The sequence below is a fragment of the Corvus brachyrhynchos genome, unplaced genomic scaffold (assembly GCF_000691975.1).
Source record: "Corvus brachyrhynchos isolate BGI_N302 unplaced genomic scaffold, ASM69197v1 scaffold115, whole genome shotgun sequence".
NCBI classification, from domain to species: domain Eukaryota; kingdom Metazoa; phylum Chordata; class Aves; order Passeriformes; family Corvidae; genus Corvus; species Corvus brachyrhynchos.
This window is the reverse complement of record NW_008239553.1, coordinates 14,461,043-14,488,329: the sequence shown is the minus strand read 5'-3', so window position 1 is coordinate 14,488,329 and position 27,287 is coordinate 14,461,043. Positions and strand designations below refer to the sequence as shown.

At 35.7% G+C, this 27,287-nt stretch overlaps 2 protein-coding genes across 2 annotated transcripts in view; one reads left to right on the top strand and one right to left on the bottom strand.

Moving 5' to 3' along the window:
• The window catches only part of AVEN (apoptosis and caspase activation inhibitor), a 69,870-nt gene that overhangs the window by 31,048 nt on the left and 11,535 nt on the right, over positions 1-27,287 (bottom strand). The window lies entirely within an intron of this gene.
• Positions 19,838-27,287, top strand: part of CHRM5 (cholinergic receptor muscarinic 5) — a 49,232-nt gene continuing 41,782 nt past the window's right edge. The window contains exons 1-2 of the mRNA XM_008639545.2: positions 19,838-20,244; positions 20,330-20,572. The gene's annotated coding sequence lies outside the window, so the exon portion shown is untranslated. The remainder of the gene's footprint in view (positions 20,245-20,329; positions 20,573-27,287) is intronic.

Sequence of the window (27,287 nt, the reverse complement as noted above, 5' to 3'; positions counted from 1 at the left end):
GAATAATGAAAGATTATTCAAGTTTTGAGATTAAAAGTTACATAGGATTTTATGCACATTTTTTAAGTAGTCCATGCTCCTGGGGAAGGAGATGCTTCCCTGCTGCTTCTTCTCCCATTGGGGTGACAAGCAGTGGAAGCTTCTCTTCACTCCCACATAGAACTGGGAATGAGGCACGTACTACCTGAACTGCTTCAAATCCCCTCATGGAAAACATGCAACTTAGATAATTTTTATTTTTTAAACATCATCTTGAAGCAGTTTCCTTGTTATCGGACATGCAAAGAAATGCACACCATGATTGGAAACTCCTTATTTAGACTCCTGGAGAAACCATGAGAAGCCAGTAATAATGCTGGAATTGCTGGTATGAAGAGACTGGGCAGATGAGAGGATTAAAACCTGAAAGTTAAGGTTTTACTTCCTGATTTCTTCTGACTCCATTTGCAAGACTGGGCTTCCCACAACTGTCACTACCTGAATTGTACAAGAACACAGATAAACCAGAAGGTCTTGGTCCAATTCACAAAAAGACAACTCCAGCATACGAACCATTAAGCAGTAGGCATCATAGTCTTAACTGACACAGATCCTGAGCAAAGAAGCTTACTCAAACCGAACAGTGATAGGAAGGAGCCAGATAACCTAACAAATACTACTACTATACACCCTTCAAATTTTCAATACACTCATTTCTATTTCATTTTATTGCACATTACTTTCTTCCACAGGACAGTCATCTGTCTTTGTTTTGAGATATGACATAAAGAAAGCAACAGATTTTTTTCCTGTGCCCTTCATTTTTCACGTTTCACACTGTTGAACACTATGGACAGGTTCTTAAGGAACAGTAAATAGATGTATCTATATACAGCTTAGCATGATAGATAAGAAGTCTACTATGTAAATTAAATACTTTTTTACTACTGGTTTTACTACTGCTGTCACCTTAAGACTGTAGAGTTTAAACCAGATTTACTGAAGCAGAGAGATAACTGGATTTCATTTAAAAAGTAAAGATTGATATTTGTGTAGTTCAGTGTAAGAGGTTTTTTCTTTCTTGAGTAAGGCAGTTAATTGGGATACTCCAAAAATCAGAATGATGGTAGGTAGCTCTTAAAGAAGTTATCAGATTCAGGCACAGTTCATGTATTATACACATAATCATCCAGAAAGAAAGAGAAAGAACTTTAATAAAGCAACTACCTTGCAAAGAAGGATTTTAAACTTTAATGTATACAGTAATCTACATTAGAGTTTTCAGTGCTAACATCATGCTGACATTGTCTTTTTTAAATGGCTAAGAAGTTTGTACTCTTAAAAGTTAAATTTGCAATCTTATCTGAAAACATTTTTCATTAATGAACATATTGGAGAAAATGCCACTATGGCATTACTCTTCCAACACCCGATACCCTAAGACATACTTGCTTCAGAAATTACTGTAAAATAGCACATTTGTAACATGTATCAGTTAACATTATTGAAATTATAAAATGGCTACCAATATTAACATGTACAGAAAAAAATATTTTAAGAAAACCCAATGCAATGCATTGAAGACTCATTCAAAAACTCTGGATTGCTCAAGTTATAATCATTCTATTAACATAACTTCAACTGACATTAAAGAATTTTCTCAACTTGTTTCCACTTTTGCATGTTTGACTCAGGTACACAATTTACAAATCAAGTATTAATCCTTTCTTTTTGAGGGGAAAAGACAAGATAGAGGGAATATGACTACTCTTGTGTTCATCTATTCTACGACAATCCCATAATTCAGTTTCGTACTCCCATGACTATTCATGAAAATACAGGGAAAAATTAAAATCAGGCAGTTAAATAAATATAATAAAGTATATTAACCTGCATTCTTTACCCCTTTGCTCCACTTCATTGAAAGCTGCTAGGCACCATGGTGACAGACACAATAGAAATACTTAAAATACTGTATGTCATTCTGTAGTGATCCTCACACTAACAGCATACTGTGGATAAGTTAGAGGGGAAATGGCAAAGACCACCATCACTGGGAAAGGTCACAATGACAGTTTATGCTAAATCATTCGGCTGTTTCATTGCAACTAGTAAAGAACTCCATTTTCTAAAAGAAGGAAAAAAACCCTAAAACAAAAGAAAAAACCAAAACTACCCTGAAAGACACATATATATATAGTGGAACAGCCTATTCTTCCATATGAAATAAATTAATTATGCATAACCACTTCTAAATCTCCTAGGATGATAAGTCATTTAACCCTTAATAGCTAAAGGCAGAGAAATAAAATCATGAATTTTGATCATGTATCTTCTCACTAAAGCTCAAAGAGTGAAGACAGAAGAATGAGCTAATACCTCGCACGTATGTGTGGCAAAGTACTGGTAACCAAGCAACAGGCAGGAAACATGTCAGAGAGGAAAAGCATATTTACAGTCCTAACAGTCTCTCACTTATACACAATTATAGATACCAGTTACAAGAGGAAAGGATCAGACAGCAGCACAAAGCAGTCACTGCACCTTTTCTTTTTTATTTTTCCATTTTGCCCTACTACAGATATTGCCAGGGTTTCAATTGGATTAATCTCACATGACAATTAGCTGCCTTAATTCTCTTAATTCGTAACAGAATAAGCAACTTGCCTAAATTCTGCATGAATAAATGCACAGAGAATACATCCTGAACTTACTTCCTACTTGTTTGGGTTTATATTTTAACAGGATTCTGTGTTAATACTTCGTGTGAATTATTCACTTTTTCTGTATGATCAACAGAACACTCAGGAAAAAGAATATATATACCATTAGACAAACAAATATATAGTGTATATATATATGTTCAGCATGATTATTCATGCATTTTTCACATACACACACCTGCTTAGAGAGTTATATCTTTAACCTTGAAGTGCTTAAGACTTTGTCCAAAGTACACAAGTTTATTAAATCCCCAAATGCAGAAATTCTAATTTTTTGTTAATTCATTTGTCCCTTTTAAACATACAAAAGCCAAATAGGAAGGTCGTCATACATAGTCATACTTAAGTGTTTCTGGGAACACAAGTATAGCAGAAACAATGTCTATCAATGTTTCTTCGAACTAAAGCATTTAAAAACTCAAGGGAGTAGAGGAAGTAATGAAGCAAATACATTTTTTTCTTATGTTCCGCTTTTAGTTAGCATTTATTGAAACATAATCACTAATGCATGTATTTTGAGCAAACTGTGGAAGCAGTGGTGACCCTGGTCCTCACTACACCTAAAAGATACTTGCCAAATGCACCAGAACATATACACTCATAAAGACACAAGACTTTTGATTTGAGTTTGGTTGGAGCCATGAGGAAGAAAAGAAATCTTTCCAGGGTAGATTTCTCCTTCTTCAGAGGCAAACTCCATGAATTTTCACTCTTACATAGAACACATTCTATTTTTGAAACAAATATTGGTGCTAAATCTGAAGTCAATCACTTAAATGGACACAAATGACAAGAGGTATCGCTCCTAATTTCTAATAAAAATTTCAGTAATTTTTATTTATTGCTTACTAACAAAAATTTTAAAATATGGTAATCACACAGTCATCTGGAAGCCCAGTAAATAATTTGATTTTATTTGATCACCATGATACTTGTACTCTTTTTTACAATCATGAGTACAATTTAAATCACGCTCACTGCATTACAGGTTATTAACTCAAAGAAGATTTAATAAAATGACAGTATAACCAATCTGAGTCTGAAATAAGTCTTTAAAAAGTAGACCAGCAAAGAAATACAAGTGGCTGTTTCTTGGACTGCCATTTGCCTCAGATATTTCTTCTTTCAATTTTCAGTGATACAGTAACACTTTATATGCCACAAGAAAAGAACACTATTTTGAGAAGAATGTAACAATAATCAAAGAAAAGATGGAAGCAGTATCATTAACAGTGAGAAATATAAAAGGGTAACACTGAGCAGCCATGCATGAGTGCTGAACTTTAATACTTCAAATTGAAATGGAATATGGAAGAGAAATGGTGACACATACACTCAAATATTTTCCTCTGTTTTCACTTCTACAGCTTATGGTATGTAGGGCTATGTTTATTCATATAAACATAATTATTTCATGCAATGTTAACTCAAACAGCTAATAATATTTAGAAAGAAAATATTGGGATCTTTTGTTCCTGTCCAGACTATTGTGAAATCACAGAACTTGAACAGGCCTCACATGAACATCTAGACTTTTTACTTCCCAAGCAGGCTCACCTACTCCTACCTCATTCCTGGAAGATGTTTTTCTAGCTCATTGTAGAAGACCTTCCACTTCCTTCGAGTGTCTTTAGCGAGTTTACTCAAAATGTTTGGCTGCTCTTACATGAGAAGTATTTTTTCCATGTTTAATCTAAACCCTATCTCACTGCAATGTACATGCTATGTCACTTTTCATCTACACCGTGAAGATGTATCCAGGCTGCAGCAGAGGCCTTGCCAGGCAGCAAGCTGCTTGGGAGCCAGCAGTGCTTCCTCAGAGTTGCTCAGCTCACATCTGGAATACTGCACTGGTTTGGGCCCCCATAAGAGACACCAGTAAACGTTCAGCAGAGCCACTAGGATGGCTGGGGGCTGGAGCACTCACCTGTGAGGAAATGCTGAGGAGATGAGGCTTTTTCAGCCTGAGCAGGAGATCGCTTTGGGGGAGACCCAACAGCAGCCTGCCAGTATGGGGAGGTTATCAAAGTGATTGAGCCAGGGTACTCAATGTGCATGGAGGGAAGGACAAGAAACAACTGGAATAAATTGAAATGAGAGGTTCAGACTGGACATAAGGAAAAACATTTTCACCGTGAGTCAGGCAGTAGGGCAGGTTATGCCAATGCCAACCTTTGAGATTCCTATTGGATAAAGCCCTGCACAACTTTGTCTGACTGCAGCTGACCTTGCTTTGCTTGAGAGGCTGAACTAGAGACCTTCTGAAGACTCTGACAATCCACATTATCCTGTGAACCTGTGACATCCATACAGCTTCACAGAATCACAGAATCATTTAGGTTGGAAAAGATCTCCAAGATCATCAAGTCCAAATTTTGACTGATCACCACCTTGTCAACTAAATCACAGCACTAAGTGCCATGTCCAGTCGTTTCTTGAACACCACCTCCCCGGGCGGTCTGTTCCAATGCTTAACAACCCTTATCATGGAGAAATTCTTCCTGATGTCTAAACATCAAACATATAAAGATAGTCAAGCATTCCAAGGCTAGACCCCCCTAAATAAGAATGGTTGTACTTATTCAGACTGATGGTCGATCACACAGTATCTCAAATCCATGACTTGTGACAAGTAGTTGCCTAAGGCAAAGTGAAACAACAGAGGAAGGATACTCTCTCCTCCCTAATATTACTTCAACTAAGTGGAAATTTGAAACTGATAACATTTCCAGAATTCTCTAACAGAATCCACTTCCAAATGCTGTTAAAAATATGTTAATTATCCAGCCAGAGAGAATCTAGTTAGTGTGGATTTATGCAAAAAAGAAGATATTTAAAACTTCCATTTTCCTGCTTTGACCTGTTAGTAACTTTCTTCCCTGTTCAGCAGCAGGGCAATTCCTTCCTCTCTTTGCTCATTTTTATTCAAAAACCTACAACTCAACTAGTAGCAGAGATAATTAGAAAAGACCATCATCTTCAATTACTCTTATGCTAGATCTTTGCATGCTTCCAGTCTGCTTTTTTTTTACCACCACAGACTCTTCTGTTCTTTCATGACACCAGGACCATCTAATTTCTTCTACCCTTATCAGAAGCATCAAACACACATATACAGTGTTAACAAACTGCTGGGTAATCTCCTTACCAGGCCAAATTCAGAGTCTCTGTAGTTTGTTTTTGGCTTTTTTTTTTTTAAGTGTCCATTTTCTTTTTCTATTCTTCTCCAATCTTTACTCTCTCAGATTATTTTCCTGTGTTTTCCACAAAAATGACAGTTATACATCAGTAAAGTTAAAAATGGGAAGATCAGAATAATTAGAGCAAAAACTCTCCATCATCTGATTTTTCATCAGGATAAATAGAATTACAATAAGTGCCTACCTGGATAATAAATTAATCTGTCCAATTTTTAATGACACAACACCAATTAAACAATATTTTACAATTTAATACATGCACTGTACAACAGCTCACTTTTCTGTGTCGAGTGCCAGAGCTTCTAAGAGATTTATTTAATCATAAATGTTGAAAAAATTCCACGCCAAAATCACCAAAAAAGTACAAATACATATTATATCTAGTCGCACTTTGTTAGAACAGTGTGTTCCAATAAGGACTTCAGTAAAACAAAATTATACAACTTGCAGTATCATTTAAAGCATTTATAATTTTTAGTGCACTGAAGTTGCCAAGAAACCCTGAGAAGCAGATGGGCACTACTGCTGTTAAAATGCAATCAGTTACACCAGAAAACAATTGTGCCTTTCATACTTACAGAAGAAATGTTTAATATTAGTTTCCTAGAATTTAATTTCTTATTTTTATTAACAAATATTATAAATGAACTGGTTTTTTAAAATCTGGCTTCCTTAGTAGATTCCACTAGTAGCATCAGTTCTTCTGTTTAAGAACATAATCAAAAAATAAATAAAACCCTATCTAGGCAATATCTCATTCAAAGAATTCCCAGCAGCAAGCCACCTGAACCTCTGCTGCTGAAGCTTTTTACTGAATGCCATAAAACAAAGCTTCATTAAAATCTTAATTTGTTTAAAAAATAGAAAAATCCAGCAGCTTCAACACAAGGACTAAATTCTACATTTAATTTCAACTTTCAATACATTTCTTCTTTACATTCCATTATTTCATAAAATACCATACATTATCATAATATCCATTATAGTAATATCCATTACTATAAATAAATATAACCATTCACTAATAATATAATCATTCACTAGACTGATGCCTTAGGTTTTAACTTTCATATTTTTCAAATTTTATCCTACTTGGTGTGTGACTCTGAAGTTTCTTGTAGCCTTTTAACTTCTGCTCTCTCATGCTAGGTAGACATAACAAAGCTTCTCTGGATCTGCTTTTCAAGGAAGACTGTCCTAGGCAAAAAAGTGTAAACCAAAGAGCCTCTAAAACGGGGGGGGGGGGGGTGTGGGTGGGGTTAGCTGAGGGGAAAACTGAAGTTTTAATTGAAGAATTAACCCTGCTATGCAAATGAACCAAACCTATAAAAGAGGGAAGAACTCGTGACCTGTGGTCCATCTTGGGGTCCGTTTTGAGAATAGCTTCAGGCTCCCCAGGGTGTACCTTTGAAGGCCTTTCAAGTAAATGCCTCTTTTAATCCTTTACTCCTGTTTAGTCTCTGTTTTATAGGAGGCCTCTTAAGGCATCAAGAGAAGCAGCCCTCACATCCACTACAAGGTTATAATATTATACAAGTATAAACAATAAAATTTACATGAAATATGATTTCAAAGTCACTATAAGTGATATAAAACTAAGGCTCACCTGAGACAAACCTTCTATATTTGATTACTCCAATGCAATTTTTCTGAACATTGGTCTCACCAAAGAAGGTGCTTGCTTACTTCAAGAACATCAAATAAAGGACTTCCAAATGGGCATATATAGTTTATACTCTTTAATTGAGATACAATTCAACATTTTTGAATGTATATCCTGTGGATTATCTCAAAATGCTCAATAAATTTTGAAGTTGTCCTACCAGCGTGGTGTGCATAGAAGATTACAGTGATTTGGAACACCCACAGAGGAAATCAAATGTCTAAATCAACACGCTAAACATATTTTTTAATGAGCCTCATTGCAATTACACAGCTATTTTCTGTTATACCAACAGAACATTCATCACCTCTTTTACTTTCAGAAGTAGATCACCTGATCAAAAAAACCCATGTTTTATAATAGAGGGTACATTTTGTACTCAACCATTTGGACCAGTTTCAAGCTGAGATTGTTCACCAAGGTGTTTCTACAGACAGCAGCCTCTCTTCGGCTGTTGGAGGCAAATGTCATCTTTAATTCATTAAACAAACAGCACTTCTTTTCTCCTAGGCAGAAAATGCTGTCAGCCATAATATTTTCAAGATATTTTTTAATATATTTAAGACTTTTTTGTGGGAGTTGTTACTGAGATAACAGGAAAGGGGATGATGAAGAAGGAGGTCTCTGAAGCATGAATATCTATCCACACAACCAACGAACGATATTTTTAAAAAATTTAAAAAGCAAAAAAAAGGGCACTGAACTGTCTTTTAACTGTCTCAGCTAATACACAAAATAGTCTCAAATATTCCTAGAATCCCACTGATTGATAAAGTGCATGAAATTGCTCTCATTGCTCATTGTTCCTAAAGCTACTGAAAGGCATGCAGCTGCTTCACAGATCTCAGCTGCTTATAAAAGGTGATTTTTTACATATCCTGGACCAGTCAAATAAGAGCTGAAGCACACAGATTTAATTTCCTATTTTTATGTGTCTCTGTTAAACGTGATACTGTAACACTGTTGAAAAATGTGGACCACGTAAATATGTTTTTAAGAAAGGATGTTCTCTGATGTTTGATCTTTGTATACTTTCAAGCCTAATCAACAAGAAGGGAGATTTAATCCATGAAACAGAGAGCAGCTAACAACCAAGTTCTAAGTGATGCCCATGAGTTAGAAACACAAATTACTTGTTGGTAGAATTGCCTTGTTAAGGTATAGAGCTGGACATGCTTCAGCAATCTCAGACCTAGTGGGAGGTTAACAAGGCTTGGGAAGTAGGATGCCCTCTGAAAGTGGACACAAAGAATGCAGAATTTATAGACCGTCTGGCAGAGCTCCCAAGATAAGGAAGAAACCAATAAACACAACTCAGCAACTGTGCTGAAATCAGCTCCAACTGCCTAAAAGATAATTCTGGCAGGGGGAGACTGTGACCACTGGAACAAGAAACCCACCAACCCCAAAGAAGAGAAAGCTTGAGCATGTGGAGCAATCAGCATGGGAAATGAGAGAATCATTAACCAATAGAAGATAGAATACTAATTAATAAGAGAACTATGCAACTTGCAGCAAACTAATTCCTTAGTTTGCTAATATGTACAAATAGTAAAAATTTTTGATGGTTGCTGTGCTTGATTGTGGAATACCACCAGACACCCAGGCTTGCACAGCTCTGAAATAAATAATCAATGTCTCTCTCAAGTGTGTCATTATTGGCTTGCTGCACACAGGTAACAAATATGATTTTTGCAGACAATACCCTTCCCACTCCCCACTCCCTGCAGCATAAAGGAAAAAAATGATCTTTGACTTGTTACCCCAAAAAACTGAATTCAAATTGTGGAAAACAGGCAACTGGGAAGATACAGTATCCTCAAAAGGCAGGTCAAAGAAATCTCCCAGAAAGATAAAGGACAGAACAACAAAACTTCCCTCTGCATACACAGCCTATTCCATCTGAGGGTAGATTTCATGGAACACTGCTCCATTCAAATACCCAGCAGGAAGCAAAGCCTGACATTTCTGAAGATACTCACAGTCTCTGGATGAACAGAATCACAGCTTAACTTCCTGTTTCTTCTCATCACACAATTGGTCATGCCTCTGTAAGAGATATTTTAACTGCATACGTGCATTCTTTTGCAAGCATTGAATTTCAATGTTCATCTCTATTTTAAAGTGGCAATCAACAAGACAGGCTTTTCCAAAAAGCAGTTCTCTGAAGTATACTAGAATCAAATGTAGAAGTTGTATGCATTTAAGCACAACGATAGCAATGGCAATCCTGTTCACTGATGATGCATACATGTATCTGTATCTGCTCATATGAGACACATGTCCCTGTCCTGCAGGTACCACAAGACAGGGCCTGAGGCTTTCTCTGTGCTTCTGCACAGCCCTGTTGCCTCTCACCCAGCTCTTGATGGCCAGGCCTCTTTGGTCTACAAATCTTTCCTCTTCTACCCAACTACACTTTACACATGGGCTGACAGAAGGGTACTGAGATAGGAGTCTTTTGCTGCCATTATGCAGGATGCCTGCAGTGTGGCAGAAGACCATGTGATGAATCACAGAAGCATGAGTCTTGTGCTCCCCTGTGAGACTTAACGTCTGTGTGATTGAAAGAAAAGACAGAGATTCCTTAAAAATAAGGCTGAGATAAGGCATAAAGCACGATACTCTCAATCCAGCTGACAAATGCATTCATACATTGAGTCACTCAAAAAAGCTCATAATGAAAAAACAAAGTATATATTTTCATAATCCCCAGATAAATGGAAATGGAAAATAATTACATTAAAGCACTATTTAAATAAATAGATAATTATTAAAAATTATTGAGTCTTTCCTATTGTACATTCCTACTCCAGATTTAGAAAGAAGCATTGGACACTAAGATATAAGGGTACACTTTTTGACCTGTAGTTTCAGTGACAAAACCAGAATTGCATGCCCAAAGGGGTGTTGAAGATGCTATCTGCATTACCCTAGCACTACTCAGCAAGAGGCTAATTCTCTCCCAGGACATCTTTACTTGACAAACTTTTAAAAATGCAATTTAAGAAATTGTAACTGAGCACAATTAAAACACTCAGCATGCAAACAGATAAGTATTGCATTACATTTAGATTAGTTTATCCTGCAAATATAGCATCCTTAACATCATAAAAGAAACATGAGGTATCAAAACACAGTCTTTCTCAAAATTCTAAAATAATTTTCAAATGAAAGAGAGTTATGTGGAATCAGTCACAAATAACTATAAAGGTGTTCTACTGAGGTTTTTTCCCAGTTCCCAGTGCTGCAGCAGTAAATCCTCAGGAGGAAAAAAAACCTCAACCAAACACCAAAACAAAAAAGAACATCCTCTTCTCAGACAGAACCCCAGTCCCTGCTCCACAAGTGGGGAGAGATAAACTTCAGCTCCCAAGACTCTTTAATTGTATACTGAAGTGTTGACTAAAATGCAAAAGAGCTAATCTCAACAAAGAATGGCCCTGCACCTATATAAAACAGCAAGATAATGTATCCCATGATGGTGAGGCATTTGTAAGTTTCTCATCTTTCCTGATTTTTTGGCCTTCCAGTGTGCACTCTCAGTGGTTTCTCAGTGCACTCATTGATATTCCCCTTCCAAATGAGAGCTGGATTCCTTTCTCCTTTCGACTTTCTTATCTATTGTTAGAACTGGCTTTTAAACAGCCTGTGAAAGTAAATTCATTACTTCATTAATTCTTATTTCTGGCAAAGGCTCCAGTAGATGTTTTTAAACTGGTAAAATTATAGGATTAAAATGCATAAACCATAAAAGGTTACTTAATAGACTGGACAGAAACATACATAATTAGAAAGAGCAAACTAAAATTCCAATATCTTTAATTTTATGAATTCATTACTTAATGGGCTAGATTTTAAACTGTACCACTGCAGTAGTCCTTAATTGTGTCCTAATTATTAGGCAAGTTCAAATTATATTCTTTGTGTACTGATTTCTTCAAAATTGCCAAGCTTATAAAATGAGTCTTTAGAAAAACCTGCATACAATCTGAATGCAGGAAGAAACTACTTCTTTTCCCACATCACACATCTATGAAGGCAGATATACAGCAGGAAGATTATTGAGGTTTTTGAACAAGACCTGTTTTTCTACCTCTCCTGGAGGACTTCAGAAGTCATTCCTCACTTACTGGAAAACTGGCAAGTTTTGTGTCTTTTGCAGGATAGCTCTGCCCTTCTGCAGAATATAAACATCAAGCTCATTTATCACATCACAAGGCAGAGAATGAACCACACAACATCACTATGAAACCACCTGAATTATGGGCATGTGTTTTTCAGACATATGACTATTTGCTGGGTGACAACTACACACATGGCTCACGAACAACATTAGTTAACCTAGAAAAAAACCTACAGGAAACTAATAACATTTCAGATAAGTCTGAAACTTGAAATTTGAACCTTAGCTCAATTGAAGGCTGAACAATAGAATTTCAGTGAAATTAATGTTTATCTATTAGAAAGAAAGGATACAAAATTTTACATTAGTGAATGTCCAAAAAGCTCTTTCAATTTCAGTAATTTTGCAACCATCTAATATTTTTGAAGGGAATTGTTTTCAAAATTATATAAGACATGAAGTAAGAAGAAAGGGGATCTTTTGCTGATTGCTTTTTGGAAACAACCTGTACCTAGGTATTTATAGATAATAGCTTATACAATTTGCAAACCATGGGCTTTAAAAAAAATGCAAACCCTGATATCTGTACTTCTATTTAAATCTTCCCTCCATAAATATATACTTCCCCTACCTAATCTCTAATACATTGAAGATCAACATAACACATATCTTGGAAAAAAGAAAAGCTTTTGGAACAACTTATCCCAGCAACCCAGACTTAGTACTATTAGTCTAATACTGCTGTTCTGAAATGCAACTGACATCAAAACTTACCTTTTATCCCAATCGCCATTGATAAAGAGGGAGATCTTTCAGAGAATTTCTAGCAAAACCTTTTACAAAGCTATGTTTAACAGCTCCAGAGCAGTGCCTTACAGATTTCAAAGTAAATGTAGACAGATTACAGTTTACCCAAAGCCCTCAACATTAAACGACTCCTTTCTAGAATCCCTCTCATCTGAAGTGTACTATGAAAAACAGCACCAAGCTAATATCAAGTTAGGATTCTGTTCAGCTATTTACTCCAATGAAGACAGTTGCAGAGATGAGACAGAGTAACTTCTCACAGCTATGAAGTCTGCAAAGGATGCAAAATTTTCCATTAATTCTTACTTGTCAGAGAAAGGACAAAATCTTTCACAATGAAAATCACAACAGAACAAGAACCTAGAAAACAACTAAGGTGAATAAACTCTTCATGCTTAAATTTAAAATTAATCCTCCAGGTCTAAGAACCCCCTGAAAATCAAAGCTCCATGAATTTAGGGAATGGGGAAGAAGTAAAAGGAGAAGCTCAAAAGATGATAGAAGAACAAATGCAGATTTCTGTAACACCTAGAAAAAGAGATGCAGTTTGCAAATATCATAATGATGTAGCACTTTAAAAATAATTTTTTTTATTGAGGGGTTAAGTGGGTTTTCTTGCAACATTTATAGGGTTTTGACTGTTAAGTCTTACACTCAGTTGGGAGAAAACTCTCAAAAGCAATTTTCTGAATACAATTTCAAAGCCATGCAATAAAAAATGGGAAACAATTAAACCGATTCTGGCAGGGAAGTGGAAAACACATTAAAAAGTGAAGCAATAAAAGGACAATGAAGTGTTTGGATGTAGGATATCCAGGCTGAATATTTCACCCATCTAGAACCAAACAGGAAGTCTGCGCCAAAGGCATCAATGAGCTTTTAAAAAACTATAATATTTTATAATATAAATATATATCTTTATATATATATTTTAATATATTATATTTATATGTAAATATATAATATTATATTTTTCAGTTGAGCAGTACCCACAATCTTTCTTCAGAATAAGATATACTTAGACAAATACTTTCTGACTAGGATGATTAAATTAGATACATTTTCCTTTAAAAGTAAAAATCAAAGAAATTTGCCTTTGAAATTAACAGCTATGATTACTACAGACCATTTAAATCAAATCAGTCTTTCTTTTAAAGTTACACATTGTTGCTGAAGTTTTACAAACATCAACCAAGGTGATACAAATGTCTAAATAGGTGCCACTATATTTTATTACAGTGAAGTAGAATCAAAGATTAACTAAAGAAAAAAAGAACATGCTTCAAATTTAAGTAATTTTATGTAAGTGAAGACTTCAAAGTAAAATAAAAACAATAGAGGATTAAAAAGAATATGAAAGTTTGGGGGCTTTTTTTATAACATACTGTTAAAATTATGTAGTTTTGCTGTAGGAGACAATAGTATGTTTTAGGGGCAAGTGTCTTGCAGTACATTTGGCAAGAAGATAGGTAAAAAAAAAGCAAACAAAAATCCCATGAATCCTTGCAAGTATATAATTCATAATTATTCAGGGCAAGAAGTTTGTGCTGTGCCTTGTAAATTTGCCTGAAATAAAGGTGTTTAAATAAAATCCCCAAAAGCTATTTGGGTGAAATAAAGTCTTTAAACAATCCCTTTATCACAGGCTTAGTGGAATCACTCAGGGAGTTACAGAACACCTTCAGCAAATTACATAACTGCTTTGACATGTTTCCCAGGTTAAACGATTTCCAGATTTCAGAAAGTTGTATTGTAGTTATGCACAATTCCTTGTTAAAACTCTATAACAGGAACTGCATCTACAATGAATAACTGACTTTTTTCAATATCAGAAACAGACTCACCCTCTACTTCTTGCCTTTCAAAAATCATCCACCATTTAAACATTACTAGTCTTTATTTAACATAAAAATAATTATAAATGTATTGAAGATGTCAAACACTTATTTCTTAATGAGATATGAAACTCTGTTATTAAAAAGGTTATATTTTTCCTACTTCCCAGAAAAGCGCCATGTTCACACTAACCTTTTAACTAACAGGAACAGATGGGTCTAACTGGATACAGGCGTGATGGGGCATTGTGGTAGAGCAAAAGAACATGTTGGTTCTCATACCTCTGGCAGATGGGAACCAGTCAAAATTAATTTTAGACTAAAAATGTTTTGCTGCTTCTCAGTAAAAAAAGAAAAGAAAAAACCCACTTGGAACGATACGCTATTTTATACATGCCATCAGAGCTCAGACAACAGCAGCTTTCAAAAAGTTGGTACCATACATTAAAACCAATTACACAGGCTTACTGTATGTCATTTTTAAGCCTGTGAATAAATTAGAAATTCCTGAAAACAGTAGCTTATAATGGAAGTGCTGACACAACCTTAACTACAGCAGTAAATGCGCTGCTATTATGAAGTTGTTATGGCAACTAGGAAGATCAAATTGAGAGAGAAAGGAAGAATATGCATAAGCAAAACTTAAAAATCTTTGACACCACCCCCCACAAACTCTTCCAGAATTTGTGGTCAGTGTTATTGCTCCTTACCTTTACAACAAAAAACATAAACTGCAAAACCTGCCTTTAACACAGGTGAGGGGGAAGGGCTGCCAAAATAGTGTAAAATTCAAAACAATTCCAAGGTCATAAACCATTTGTTTCATGCATAGTCTAAAAAATAGTAAATTGAAAGATATCTGGCCAGCATCTGGTGAGAACATATTCATCAGATATCACAAGTTAACAAATAACAATCATGCAAAACTGCTCAGTCTTCAAAACAGTTCCAAAATTTGCTACCAATCTGAATAGTTTAGTAACAGCAACCTGCTGTAATTTGGCTGAATTGAACAGACAGCACGTTCACAAATACTGATCCATTAATTAAAATGTGATTAAAAATATAATTGAAGCTCATATATTTGTGAAACAGTTATTACTTACCCTTCCTAACGCAGTGTTAAACAAAAGCAGAAATCTTTGGCTGTTTACAATATTAAAATAATGGGGAAAAATACATACCAAGGTAGTCAAATTTTAATACACAAAAATGCTCAAAGTATGATTTCTAAAACATATTCATTAAAATCTGTGTCAGCACACTAGTTACCTTTCTCAAAAAAAGAATTAATAGTTTAATTGAAAGTATCACTCTTGCAAAATTTCACTGAATAAAATTTCCAACCAAGTGTTAGTAGCAACCAACAGTCCTAGAAATAACGTTAAATTATCATTATTAGTAGTGGAAGTGGTATACATTCTTATTACAGCATTCTGTCCAAATTCATCTACTAGCAACACTTTGACTAGAAAAGTAGAAAACAAACTATTTGTCTGTCTTTTCAAAGAATTTCATATTAAAGCCACTTTGTCTCAAGTCTAACTTTACTGCCATAATCAAAATCTAGGAAACTAAAAAGCCGTCAGGTGTCTGACTTAAGAGTTGTGGTAAGTACTTTTACTCACTCATTTCCTAGGTAACAAAAACTCCTTTTCTTATAAGCTATCTCAATCCATTTCTTTTTTGAAGATGTTGATCTATACCATTTTCCAGACTATGGGAAATACTCATTTAATAAGAATAGTATCAATTTTAAGAAATGCCAAAGTATCTGCTTTCAGTGAGAGCTAGCAGATATTGCTGTAAAATTCAAAATAATTTTAAGATTCAGGTTGTCATGTTTTTAAGTAAAAAATTATTCAGTGTTAATTATCTGATTGATTTCAAAATTTTAAAACTCTGAAGACTGTTTTTATTTTCAGACATTGATTTTTTAAAATCATTTTGGTTTTAAGAAATATTATTAAACACTGAAAAATACAGTTTTGCAGATGAACTTCATTAAGCTGGAAGATAATCAAATATTCCATTGAAAAAACAGAATTATTTTATCTGCAAAAATAAATAATTATTGATATGAGATCACAACAAATACACACAAACATCCCTCAAAAAAAAAAAAGTAATAAAAGAAGGCAAAAGAGTATTATGTTCACAAAGGCAAGAACTACTTGTAGACAACAAAAGAAGCAGAAATAATGATGACATTTTCTTCAGAACATTAGTTCTTCAGCAATTTAAAAATTCTGATAAATGCACCGCTTTTCTCCGAAAAGCGAGCACTAGTTATCAACTTACCTGAAACAGGTAATCTTACAGCTCTCTAAAAGCTGAATGACAGTATACAGAAAAAGGGTAAAAATAGGATTTCCATGTGCACAGCTGTTTGTTAGATAAATGGTAAATACTTGATAGAATTCTCAAAAAGAAAAATGCTTAGAAGTGTTCACTAACACTATGTCTTCTTTTAGGGTTTTTTTCAAATTCATTTGCAATGCTAATGTGATTATCATGCATTTTATAATTTGTAGAAATGGTTCATTGAGATACAGCTTTACTGATCACTCAGTCTTATTAGAAAAATGTTTTTTCCAATATATTTGACAAATTACTTTCATACAGAGGGGGTATTATTTGGCCTTTAGGACTTGAAGAACCCATAATTATTAATCATGAATGGACTAACACAGACAATACATGGATTAATACTATTTGCAAAGCTACCAGCTTTGATACTGTAAATATTAAATATCACTGTGAGACTGCAATGAAATTTCAGTGAGCTTTCACCCCAAATGCTCACACACTTAAAATGCAAAATGTTTTTAAAGAAAGCATTGTGCTCACTTATACAACTTTTAAAAAGCACTCTTCTTAAAGCAGGTAAGTACATTATTCACCCTGCATCCAATTTTCAGGTGCAGATTTTCAACCCATTGTTAACCAAAGCTACGTAGTAGCTTTTTGTGCATCGCCACTCAAAAAAGTAGGAACTGAAATAGAAGTCTGTCCAAGTACAGAACTTTTGCCTCACTACAAAGTTAACCCTTCTGCTGTCACAAAGTTATGCAGAAGACAACATGCCTGTGATCCAAATGAAATGGAGGGATGTAGCCAGTCCCCTGTGATTCCTTATTGCTGGCTCAGAGGTATGAGAACTTCATGTCAACTGATGCTATTTACAGACATGGAATCCCTCATCATACCATATTGTGAGTCCAAGATAACCAAACTCTGCAAGGAAGTAATCCCCTAATGCACATAGTAGATACCCAGTCACAAGATGGACTATAGGCCCTTTGGAGAGCTCACTGGTGCATGCTCAAAGCTTATGCTACTTCAGTCATACTGACAACATTCTCCACCACAGATGTTATACATCCACGTCAGTCATGCACCTTATATATAACTTACTCCTGCTGCAGATTGACCAAACAGAAAAAAATTTCAGAACACTATGCTAAAAATACAATTCTTTGTGCTGTATTTAAGGTTGAAAATTTTAACCACCTTCATCTTCAGCGTTTGAATTCTGAACACCAACCATCTCTTATTCCCCGACTCAGGCTGCACATCAAGATGTCAGAATTACTGTCATCCCCTAAACTGTAACATGCTGCTTTATCCAAGTTATCTTCATCTCCAGGTTTGAGACAGCAGAATACTTTTGATACTAACATACAAATAGTTCAGTTTACCTTGTCCTGAAGAGAGAAAAAAAGTGAGTTTTATACATATATGTGTACGTGTATATATATATATATATACACGTACACATATATATACATGTATGTATATATGTGTACGTATATTTATACGTATGTGCTCGCACGCATGTGTGTGCAAGAAAACTGCTCAATTATTTTGTGCTTCAGGACTTCTTCTGGGAATTATCACAGAGTAGATATTTGAGTCCTCTGTTTGGAGATTTGCAAAGGTGGAAGCAGACCGGGCTAGTGTTTGTCTCCCAAAAGATTATCTTGGAATACAAAGGTTGTGCCTTGGAAGATTTTCATAAGAATCAACACTTCTTAAAAATATGCTAATAAATTTAGGTCACTTTCAGTTCAGCTTGGGCACCAGCTCCAGGCATGGATTGTATATGTGAAGACAGAAATCCTAAGAGAGAAAGTGTTAATATTATTTCAGAAAGTATGCCTCATTCCAGTAATTTCAGCATGGACTTTATATCATGTACCCATTGTATCCTTGGCAACTCGACTTGTTATCTAAAGAGACAAAATTGACAACTTAGATTTAAAGTTACAGCCATCATATACTTCTAAGCTTGGATTTGGTCTGGAGCTAGATAGAATGCAAGCTAGACACCCAAAATATCCCAAAAGTTATTTGATGTGATATAAGGGCATAACAGTGCTCATCATTTTTGACTGGATAAACTAGAAAAAGCTTTATCCAGATGTTCTCCATCATTTCATAACAAGGAAGATGAAGATAAGTTTTCTTCTTTAATGATGAGAGAGGTTCTTCATCAGAGGTTGTTTAATTAGAGTAAATAAGTACAAACCAGCAGAAGTAGCCCTTTCTCCCATCACCTTTTTGATGGGCTTTATATTTCACCGTGGTTTTAAAGTAGCCATCATCTTATCTCTTCTTCACCTTCAAGGTACAGAAGGCAAAATAAAGAAATTGATTTATTGTAAACATTTTCTTGTCAATAAATTTAAAAAGAAAAGTTACATTAAAAAAAGATTCTGAGAGGAAAAAAAAAACCCCTCTATTTTAAGGATAAGTTCCAAACATCGCATTATTTTCCCCACAATCATCGTACGTTGCCCTTAACAACATTGATAGTGCAAATGAAGATTTTATCCATCATATTTTACATTTATGAAGGCTTATGCCACATTGAAGTGAGTTCTTCAAAATATATTATTTTTTCCATATTAACCTCTAGAGAGCAGCTCCTTAACATTAAATCAGACAATTTAAATTTCTAAATTAATTAGAAATGGATTTGCAAGTGTCTTTGATACAAAGTGTGTAAGGAGTTTGAAGATCATCTTCATACAGAGAGTTCTTTGAAAAACATTTTTTTAAAATGTTACGGTTTCCTTTTGCAGGGGAAAAAATAAGAAATGTGTGGGTTTAATCTATAAATTAAGTTATGAATGAAAACCTACAAGACAACAGCCAGGTTCCCCAAATGAAAGGCTACCTGAAGCAAAACACAAACCATGATTTTACAAAGCAGATTTCTTAGAATATCTTTTTTATAAAAAGCAGCTGTGAATAGACCTTAACCTGAATGGAGTTTTAACCCTATGAATGACATCCACCCTGTCAAAACAACTCTGGTCTGTTTTACCTGATCATATCCCAAAACAGCATTTTTTTTCTGGTTTGTTTCTTAATGACAAGCTGTTAAAACACAGAGAACCTATCAAACCTAGTATTATCATCTGCTGCTTTTTTCTTCTAGTACACACTGCTGTCCATCAGAAGAAATAATTAATGGTTCTATTATGTATGAAAGCATCATCCCGTCAGTTCAGCAACTGGTTTGAATAGCTCATATCTGCCACTCATTGATGCCATGCGTGCTCACTGTCCTGAGAGATGACAAAACACTACACCCTTTAGGATTTTTTTTTCCCGTCTCTCTAAAGCAGCATTTCACATCTGTGTCTGATAGAAGCATGAGGAGCTGAGAGAGGCAGACCTTCATCATCCTTCACAGAATAATGTTGCATGGATTAAAAGTTAAGCCCTGATGTCTACTGATCCTGTATATTTCCTACAAAAACCTAAAATGTGGAGGCTACCAAAATGTGTCGGGAAATAACTTTTCACTGTTGGAATAGCACCAGAAAACAGATGGAATTTACTGGCTATCAAATATTTAAATGATTTTTTAAATGGGTGCTGAATACTTGAGTTAACTGAGGTCAGTGCATTTGCCTTTTTTACATTTTTTTTTGGTGGGGAGGGAAAGATGCAAAGTTCACAGGTTCTTTCTGTTACCTGATCAGGTCAGAATAAACAAAAATCCTGAATGTGAAAGAAATCGTATATTGGAGATACCTGGAAATAAACTGGAAACAACCAATACCATAAGAGCGAAAGCAGCAGTGAACAAGAAGACGCTGTGGAAAAGAAATCACAAGACGAGAGTGCACAATGCATTTCAAATAGAAAAAAGCTTCCTATCTGCTGAGTGAGTCTCAGTATATTCTGACAGAGCACAGACAAAGCTTCAATCAAGTATCTCCTAGGTAAGTTTTTATTTCATATACTGTTTTGATTTTTTATCACATCAACATATATTTCAATGTATGAAAAATAACTCAATATAAAATTCTTTATACTGATACTGAAGTTTAAATTCTTCAATGACAGATACTTGATGTTCTTAGATTTCCTATACTGTAAAAATAACAGCTCTCTTTTGATATTAAGGTTATTCAAAGGAAAAACTCTTATATGATCTCTTGACTAATACCAGAGTGAAATATTTCCTAAGACTTAAATCCTTCAAAATATTTTAATACGTATTTCCATGCATGGCTGTGTAAGAAAGAAATTAATAAAAAGCCATGTTTCTGTTAATAGTACCAAAAAACATTTACTGCACTTCATTATCTATTTAATCTGGCAAAGCAAACAACATTTTGCACCACAGCAGCAGATGTAAGAGGATATCTTTTATTACAGAATAATAAATCTTTGTTTATATAAAAGAATATTAAATAAAGCTGGAAGTGTTGACCAGTTATTTATGAAAGGTAAACTACAGCACAGTAAGGGAACAGCACCATGCTAATGTACCCCAAGATACTGTGTACCGAGTGTCAGTAAGAAGACTGGGCATCTGTCCCTCAGTTAAACTATAAAAAAAGAAGGTGCAGGTTATCTCATTTTTTTTCACTCATTTAGAGCATTCATAACATGAGTCACATAGACATGAACTCTACAAGAAAATAGCATGCAAAGCATTTCAGAATGAGATTCTACCACCTAACAGGGCTTGAAATCTAAACACTATACCTTTTAATCAAAAAATTACACTTAGAAGTCATAGAGAAAGATACATTTGCTCAGATACAAAAACCTCCCACAACCCTCGAAATTAAAAAAGCATTAAGAATTTTATATCATTTAACATACCATTTTATAGTACACTGGTCAATTTTGTACTCAATAGCAACTTTGAAAAACTACACCTTTGCTTCCTCTATTATTGTTTTCGCACAGTTTTTTTCTACTTGCTAACATGCAGTATTTCTTCTTCTAGCACTGTTTTAAGTATCTCCTCTACTTCTCTCTGTATCACTTCCCTTGTTTCTATTTAGCACATCTGATTATATGATATTCTTATTTAATATAGCCATGAATTCTTTCTGGGTTTTTTTCTTTTTATGTTTTGCTAATTTACTAAAATAATATCTCTCTTGCCTGATGCTTGCTAAAGACAGACTAATTTGCTATTCACAAACAACCCTTATGAACCCTTCACTTATGCACAAAGCATTTATGCATTCTAGCAAGTGTTAGAAAACTAAACTTACTTGCCAAAGACTGGTAGAATACTATGAGACTAAAAAACCCAAGTTGATATGAGACAAGGCTCATCGTAGTGTCAGGAGTCAACAACATACTCCCAAAATAATGGCAGGATATGTGAAACAACTTCTGCAAGACAGGGGTCATCTCATGCATATTACTGTTGCATACTTTATATATCTGAAATTTGTTCTACACTTTTCACTGCCATGGCAGGGGGGAAAAACTCTTTTCTCTAAACATTCCCACTTAAGTCTTCTGCTTAATACAGGCAAAGACACTTCTATTATTCTAAACCTTTTCCATTTTCCCATGTGCTGTATTTAATGAGAACTTGATGGAATTTTTGCTAGTGCACCCATAACTCAACCATTTTGTTGTTGGCAGGTTCCAGCACTCCCTACATTTCCCCCGTTTCTGTCCTTTTCTCTCTCAATCATTTTTTCCCATGTCCACTTCACATATCACCCTGATCCAGTAAGAACTCTTCCTGCCTACTCACAGCTTCTATACAACATGCACTGATACTTTGTCTCACATGTAACACACCAGGGAAAAATCCTAAGTGAGGAAGTAAGTTCTGTAGAATATAAACTAAAATATTATGTAAGTTTCAATAGCACCAGTTCACAATTTCTGTAACTTGAACCATCAAATTACTGCATACGGAACTACAACCCAATAATATTTACAACAAGCAGCAAATGCAATACAGCTTTTGTCAGCTGATTTCAGAAGACAGCTTTGTATCTGCCGGATGTGGTTCAGAGTTGGAAATTAAAAAAGAGAGAAAAATAAGAATTGGAGTTCAACCTTTGTTTCTCTGAGTACTGTTCTCACACTAGAAGTTTTGTTAACTTGAATGTTTCCTGAGTTTTTTGCCTTCTCTTTTGTAAAAGATATTGCTTATCATGGCTTAAAAACAAAACAAACAAACAAAAAACACCACTCTAAACTCTAAACATGCCAGCTAACCAACATCCTTATTCAAAGGTGATTATTCAAAGAAGCTCTCAAAAGGCTTACTCAAAACCTTGTGTTTTAGAAACTTCTGAACTGAGAATTGCAGTTAAGGCTTTTTAAGCTCTGTTGAAAATATGAGAGGGCTAAAAACAAGCGGAAAGCTTGCTTGTAGGAAGAAGAACTGGATACAAATAATCTTTTTTCAATATATATGATTTTTTAAAGGTGCATTTTTTCAGATGTATTCATTAATAATTTCAAGTCATCAAGATAAATCCTATTTTTATTTTAAATGCATTATTTCTCTCACTTATCCTCAAAGAATTCAGATATATTAACTAAGCAAACAGGTTTTTTTTAGTTCCAAAACCTAACCTTCCATGCACCCAGAAATAAATATCAAAGAATCACAGAATATGCTGAGTTGGACGGAACCCACAAGGATTATTGAGTCCAACTACTTGTCCTGTACAGGACTATCCGCAAGAATCACACCATGTGCCCAAGAGTCATGATGTGCTTTCCAAAATGTGTAATTATGTAAAATCATATCACCTGAAAGCAGTAAGTCAATATTTATTTTTCCACCTTTATCACAATCAGTTGTTCAAGGATCACTAAGCATCTGACAAGGATATCTTTTCATTTCCTCTCTGTATTGAGTTGTTTGTATATGTGAAATGAATAAACCACATCACAAAATAACAACAGGCAATTGCCCAAAGAGAGCACATCTGCTTCACAAAACAGCACATGTGGCCCATACATATGGGACCCCCTTCCCAGCTAATCCAGCAGGTAACAAATATTAAAGTGGTAAGATACGGTTTAATACGCCTTTTAAAAATTATACAAATTAGACACAAACCAACAGTGCCAACCGCCCCTTCTGGGCAGTTATCAGCAAAAAGAAATCCACAAGTAGGAGCACAGACTTGGAGGTACGCATATTCCTGAGCTATTGGCCGATCTTCTGCATTCACTTTCACATCTAGCAAGACTACTATGTTACAGGTAAAACATAAGATACTTTTACACTTCCATCCTTTTATTGAAAGAATTTATATAAGCTAATAGAAAGAAAGGAGCGAAATCCAGAACTTATGCTTCTCTAGTTAAATCACTGATGCAGTAAGTCTATTTCATCTTGAGTTGCAAATGAACACAAAATTCACCATGGCCATTTACATCTCTCTCAAGCCCTTCATTAAATAATCCCCTGCCTCCAAAATTACTGTAATGAGAAAAAAGGCACTAAAACACTTCAAACCATTTGCACTGTAAATACATGAAGGTAATATTATGCAGTACTTCCAACCAGGTGGAAAGAGATATCATCCAAAAAGCCAAACTGTCTGATATATATATATTTTTTGGTTTTCATATATATTTTTTTTCCTTTTTTTTTTTTTTTTTGTGTGGAACAAGCAAGCAGAGTCAGTTCAAAACAGTTTATGGCTGCAGGTGACAATGCACAGGGCAGACATTCAGGCTGCTATCAGTACAAACTCTGACTTAAAACTAGAGCACAAGGGCTTACATACATTTATGACAGATACAAACTGCTTTGGGAAGGGTCTGACGTGGCAAAGCAGCATCTGCGTAGAAGGAAGCTTTATTACAGCAGATACAACTGTGTGTTAACTCAAAACCTGAAGCCCAACAGCTTCAACATACATCTGTTCAGCTCATTCCTCTCTTTCTTTGTGGTCCTTGACCACCTTTTAGGTCCTGCAAGGCCTGCTTCCACACTTGAAATCTCAATTAACCAAAGCCTGTATCAGCTTTTCTATTCTTTTTTTCACAGAACTGATATCAAATTAATGGATCTACAGTTACCTAAATAGTTCCATTTGATAGCATTTTTTCACTATTCTAGAAAGACATTCCATAGTGGTCTTCAATATTCCTGAAACGATGAGACATTAAAAATACCCATTTGTATAGCCTGCCTCAATGAGCAGATGCTTTACATGGAATTCATGTTGCTATTCCTCTGCTATTTACTTATATATCAACCAGTGATGAAGCCAGCAAGCATGCTAAAAATATTAGAATTACAGAAAAGTGAATTCTTTACAGGACCTTAATACCTTCCAACACTTTTGAAAAGACACCATCTCAAACTTTAAAGATTAATTTAGTGATCCTGCAGCTTACAAACAGGGAAGAAAGAAGCACTTGGGCAAGGTCACACCATATCCATCAGAAGCTCCATACAGCCCCAAATTCTGCACAACAGCGACCAACAGCATGAGTCTAGGAACAACTGAAAACAGAGCACACACACAGGGATACTTCCTCAGAATTATTCTGCCAGCCTCTAGCTATTTGCAGTTCAGGGATTTTTTGAGCCTGACATAATGTCTTATTTATAAGATAACCTTCAAAGTATTTTTCCAGTTGTTTTTGAACCTGCAAAAAATTTCATTTTCCACAAGATCCTGTGAAAAAGTTCCATATTTAATTATGTTACATTAAAAAAATACCTTTGCTTTGAATTCACTGCCAGATAGTTTCATTCAATACTCCCTATTTCTTGCACTAGCAGAGACAATAATAATTTCTTATTTCTTGTATGAATCCTTACATGATTTCACAGAGAGCTATGGCATACTGTTCTCATCTGTCTGCTGTTGGAGACCTCCATTTTACTCTATTCATACCATCCTTAGCCATGTAAATTCTTCCATACTGATGGCTGGCCTGCTGGCCTTTGCTGTATCTTTTCAATACTACTGTTTCCTTGTGGAGCTTCTGGGATCTGAAGTGCAAAAAGTTACACAATGTGCCTGTGTCACTGATTTATATGGTGACACCATGATGTCTCTTCTGTTTTGTTCTCTATTCTCCCAATTTCTGTAGTTCACTTGCTTTCAACTAGAGAGGAATAACAATCATCTCAGATGATTTTAAATGTATAGGGACTGTTTACACACACACACACACACTCTCACACACACTATATTTCACTTAATCTTCATCTGCAGAGAATTTAACCTGTCATTTTTGTGGGGTTTTTTCTGCAACTCTCTGCAGTCCTCAGGCTACACGGAATTAGGGGGGAAATAAGATACACAGTTTTAAAAGTGAAGGTAAGAACACATCAAATCAATCCAAGAGCTCTAGGTGATTCTCCAGCACCGAAATTCACAGAATCACAGAATGGTTGGGGTTGGAAAGGATCTCTGGAGGTCTAGTGTAACTCCCTGATAAATAAGATTCACCTAAAATGGGTTGCACAGGAACTGGTCCAGGCACATCTTGAATATCTCCAGAGAAGGAGACTCAACAATCTCTCTAGGCAACAGTTCCAGTGTTCTGGCACTCTCAAAATAGTTTTTTCTCATATTCAGATGAAACTTCCTGTGTTTCAGTTTTTGCCTGTTGCCCCTTGTCTTGTCACTGGACACCACTTGAAAAGAGTCTGGCCCCATCCTCTTGTCATGTGCCCTTCAGATGATCATATGCACTGATGAGGTCCCCTCTCAGTTATCTTTTGCAGGCTAAACAGGCTCAACTCCCTCAGCCTTTCCTCATAAGACCTGGACCTGCTCCATGTCTCTCTGTTACTGAGGAGCCCAGAACTGGACACAGCACTCCAGGTCAGGCACCACCAGGGCTGAGTAGAAGGACAGGATCACCTCCCTTAACCTGCTGGCCATGCCCTTCCTAATGCAGCTCAGGATCCCATTGCCCTTCTTGGCCACAAGGGCACTGCTGGCTCATGGACAGTTTGTTTTCCACCAGCAGCCCCAGGCCCTTCTCCACAGAGCTGCTTCCCAGCAGGTCAGCCCCCAACCTGTACTGGTTCAGGGGTTATTCTTCCCCTGGTGCAGGTTCTTACCTTTATTGAATTTCATTAGGTTCTTCTCTGCCCGACTCTCAAGCTTGTCTACGTCATGCTGGATGGCAGCACAGCAGTCTGGGGTACTGGCCACTCCTCCCAGTTTGGTACTCTGTCCCTCCATCCAAGTCATTGATCAGCAAGTTCAAAAAGACCCAGTACTGAGCCCTGGGACACAATGCCAGTTACAGGCCCCTAACTAGATCCTGTGCCAACAATCACAACCCTCTAAGCTCTGCCATCCTGCCAGTTCTCAATCCACCTCTCCATTTGCTCATCCAGCCTGCATTTCCTGAGCTTAACTCTGAGGATGTTATGGGACACATGTCAAAAGCCATGCTGAAGTCAAGGCAGACATGTTTAAATCAAGACTGACAAGAGCTTTTGACAGCAGTTGTACTAAGAAATGCGCCTTAAATCAAACACTAACTAGCTCAAAACTTGCTTTGATGACTGCTCATGTTATTCAGAAAAGTTCACCCAATCACAAAGGGTTTCCCTGGTTTTGTAATCTATGAATTTTACTGGCTATGCTGGGCTTAGCTTTTCATATGCAATTACAAACTAGAAAGAGCCTAGCCCTCTATCTTTCAAGTTAGTAAGGAATTTGAGTTAGG